General features: G+C 37.0%; 2 pseudogenes across 2 annotated transcripts; both read left to right on the top strand.

Annotated features, from left to right (window-relative positions):
* Positions 1–330: 330 nt before the first annotated feature.
* LOC103626004 (UTP--glucose-1-phosphate uridylyltransferase pseudogene) lies at positions 331–1,109 on the top strand (annotated as a pseudogene). The gene is made up of 4 exons (XR_552664.3): positions 331–411; positions 495–593; positions 697–801; positions 1,048–1,109. The product of XR_552664.3 is annotated as a UTP--glucose-1-phosphate uridylyltransferase pseudogene (transcript).
* An 11-nt stretch (positions 1,110–1,120) lies between these two features.
* LOC103653842 (ribosomal protein S4 pseudogene) lies at positions 1,121–2,565 on the top strand (annotated as a pseudogene). Its single transcript, NR_163439.1, has 4 exons — positions 1,121–1,254; positions 1,338–1,410; positions 1,595–1,653; positions 2,106–2,565. The product of NR_163439.1 is annotated as a ribosomal protein S4 pseudogene (transcript).
* Positions 2,566–3,527: the final 962 nt, after the last annotated feature.

Raw genomic sequence — 3,527 nt, 5'->3', positions numbered from 1 at the left:
AATCTTAGTTTGGACCGTGATCGATATCATCAGGTTGTTTTTACAGTCTGAATTCTATTTTACTCAAACGACGAGGTGGAGACGTCGTTTGAGAGGGCCGATGAGAAACACAGCCAAATAACCTCCAACTAACCTTTGTGGTGAGTAGTTTGTTTTTGCTTTGGTTCTCTCTTGCACATAGTTGAATAAAAGTGATTCTTATCAATCTTGCATTGGAAAAACACGGAGCCTATTATTATCAGGGAAGCATTTGAGCCAAAGTACTATGTACATCACCATGCTTTTATGTGACTATATATATATAACAAATAAAGTTTTATTGGACCAGTTCTTTGACCATGCCATTGGTATCCCGTTCCAAGGTCCCGCTTCCTACCAGTTAAGGCGACATCAGATTTGCAGCTAGTACAGGTTTGTATGCTATGCTGAATAAAATTGAGTATGTGATGTGCTCTCTATGCGTCTAAATGAAAACTTCTATTTTTGCTTTGTAGTCTGATCTATATACCTTGGTTGATGGCTTCGTTACACGTAATTCAGCTAGAACAAATCCATCAAATCCCTCAATTGAACTTGGTCCTGAGTTCAAGAAGGTCAGATTCTAGCATTTATATTTTCATTAAAAAAGAGGTTCAAACATTAACTTATGAGGTCCAAAAGCGGTTAGGATGACCGTGTTTCTTCACATATTGGCAGGTTGGGAGCTTCCTTGGTCGCTTCAAGTCCATACCTAGTATTGTTGAGCTTGACAACTTGAAGGTTTCCGGTGATGTTTGGTTCGGTTCTGGAATTGTACTGAAGGTATATCTTCCTAAGTTACAGAACAGCTATAACATTCCTAAGTTGCAGAACAACTTCCTAAGTTCAGACAAGTTTCATGTATTTATTCGAAGACCGCATGTATCATGCTAAAAAGATGTAGAGAAACTTAATGGGAACAATTTGCAGCTTCTTTTCCCATGTTGTTTGTTATGACTCCTTTATGAAGACACATATCTTATAGTGCTTAAGTCATGGAGTAATGACACTTCTTCTCTGTAACTTTAGGAGAAAGTGACCATCACTGCAAAACCTGGCGTCAAGCTAGAAATCCCAGACGGAGCAGTGATGGAGCCAAACACTAATAATTCAGAAGGATCCCTGGCTGGTGCTGCTGTCTGGGATGTATTCCGCAGGCAGGATCTTCCAAAGCTTAATGACTATCTAGCTGTTCATCGGGAAGAATGTGCAGCTAGATGTCAAGCAGTGTCTTCTGTAATGACTCATTTCTTCCCTATGTCAAATTAGTCTTACATAAATTCTCAAAGGTGTTTCATGTTACTATACTTTTGATGCAGGTTAAATATCCTATTTATGATCAAACAGTGTACCTTAACGATTATCATAAGAAGATGTTGAAGGATCAATATGGTAAGTACTAAGTACCAGAGAGAGGATTACTATTTTTATTTCCAAATGTTTTACTGCTGTTTGCTCCATTGCATCTAGGCTCTAGGCTCCATTGCAAATTGGCTTGCTTGTTAACTTAACATTACTTCTGTTTGTGGAGTTTGGGTATTGAAGCTTGTATGTCTTGTTGGGTCCATTTTCTTAGAGGGACTGAAGACAATCGAGCAGATTACAATGGACTCAGCTTCGGTCGAGACCAATATGGTTAGCCTGCTGTACCATTTATTTGATCCTCGTACTTTCCCACTATTAATTGTAATTAGGGTCTTATATGCACATATCAACTCTTTGTAAGTTATTCTTTGAGGTCATGGATCCAAGTATATCACCTGATAAACTATGTCAAGTCTTGGAACAGCACAACGTGCTTGCAATGCCAGCCAATTTAACACATCATCTCTCATTGTTCTAGTTGAGCATGATGATCTTGGTAGCTGTGTGAGGTTGCTGTTTTTCATTAGTAGATCTGTGTACCTTATCCTTGCTATACTGTCCATATATGATGTGTGCATGAAAGTCTTGCATTGAAAATGTCATGTGCTCCAATCGTTAGGACTATTAATAGATGTTGCTCACTGCTTGCATTGAAAATGTCATGTGCTACATTGAAAATGTCATGTGAAATGCTCACTGTTTTTCTATTGGTTTGTGTGCAGTTCAAGCTCTGCAAGGTGAGGTCTGTTCAGTTTGGCCAAAAAGGCATCCCCTACCTGAACACCTACAATGGCCGCACCATCCGCTACCCTGACTCGCTCATCAAGGCCAACGACACCATCAAGATCGATCTGGAGATCAACAAGATCATGGACTTCATCAAGTTTGACGTCGACAACGTGGTCATGGTGACTGGCGGGAGGAACACCGGGCGTGTAGGAGTCATCAAGAACAGGGAGAAGCACAAGGGCAACTTTGAGACCATCCATGTGCTGCTTGGAGCTTTTTGCTATGTCTAGTTTTCTCCTATTTGTTGTACAGGAAAACATAGAATATAATTCAAATTTGGTGGTCGCAAAAGTGTGGAGACTTTAATTCATATAAAGTTAGGCTTAACATTAGTGCAAACAGTTGTATTTTAGTTTAGATTTAGAGTACACTTATGTATGCGTTGTTTGACAATGCTTATTTATGATATATTGAATGGTACTTATTTATATTATATTAATTATAATGTTGTTCAATATATGTGTATGTATATTTCTCTTTCAAATTATTATAACATGATATCTGAAAAAATGATTATAAATTGAAGAATGTACTGCCGTGTAAGTCATTTCGTTTAAATCTTAATAAGACGGTTACCAAAATGTCTAATATCAGTCTCCTAAATAAGACAGTTTCTAAAACGTCCATTATTAGTCACCTAAGTAAGATGGTTTTCCTATTGTAATCGTCTATTATTGTAGGATATTCGAGATGGTTTGATAAATACTTTATGACTTTTAATGTTTGTATTCTCTACGATTCTTTAGAAGTAGTGTCTTAAAAAAACCTAATTCAAGATGGTTTATCGGACGAAATGACTTAAACAAATACCTTTTTCAGACGGTTTATCGGACAAAATGACTTAAACAAATACCTTTTGCAGACGGTTATAAATTAAAAATTGTCTTATATAATATCTTTTAAGACGGTTTATAACCATCTTAAATGTGGGACATCTTTTGCGACTCCATCAAAATTGGACACTTCATAAGTGTCTTAATAACTGAAAATTAACCGTCTCATATAGCATGATCTGTAGTAGTGAAAGGAGAACATAAACAAATTGATTAAACTTGTCATACACATGTAGGATAGAGATATTTGTGTGGTGAACCAAAAATAGTGTATGCTGACAGCCATGTATCATGATGCCAGGTAAATGTAGCAAAAAAATAGTGTAGCAGTATGAATATGGGTCAAGCTTTGTTGTTGTTCAGTTACACAAGTTGTTCTGTTCTTACAAATGAAGCTTTGTTGTTGTCCAGGTACACAGGCTGTTCTGTTCTTGCTAATGAAGCTTTGTTGTTGTCCAGTTACACAGGAGTTCTGTTCTTTCATTTCATATTTGGCCTTTCCTGAAATTCCAATTTAATTAA

The sequence above is a fragment of the Zea mays genome, chromosome 4, assembly GCF_902167145.1.
Source record: "Zea mays cultivar B73 chromosome 4, Zm-B73-REFERENCE-NAM-5.0, whole genome shotgun sequence".
NCBI lineage: Eukaryota > Viridiplantae > Streptophyta > Magnoliopsida > Poales > Poaceae > Zea > Zea mays.
Note: the sequence above shows the minus strand (reverse complement) of the source record. Positions and strands in the feature narration are given on the sequence as shown.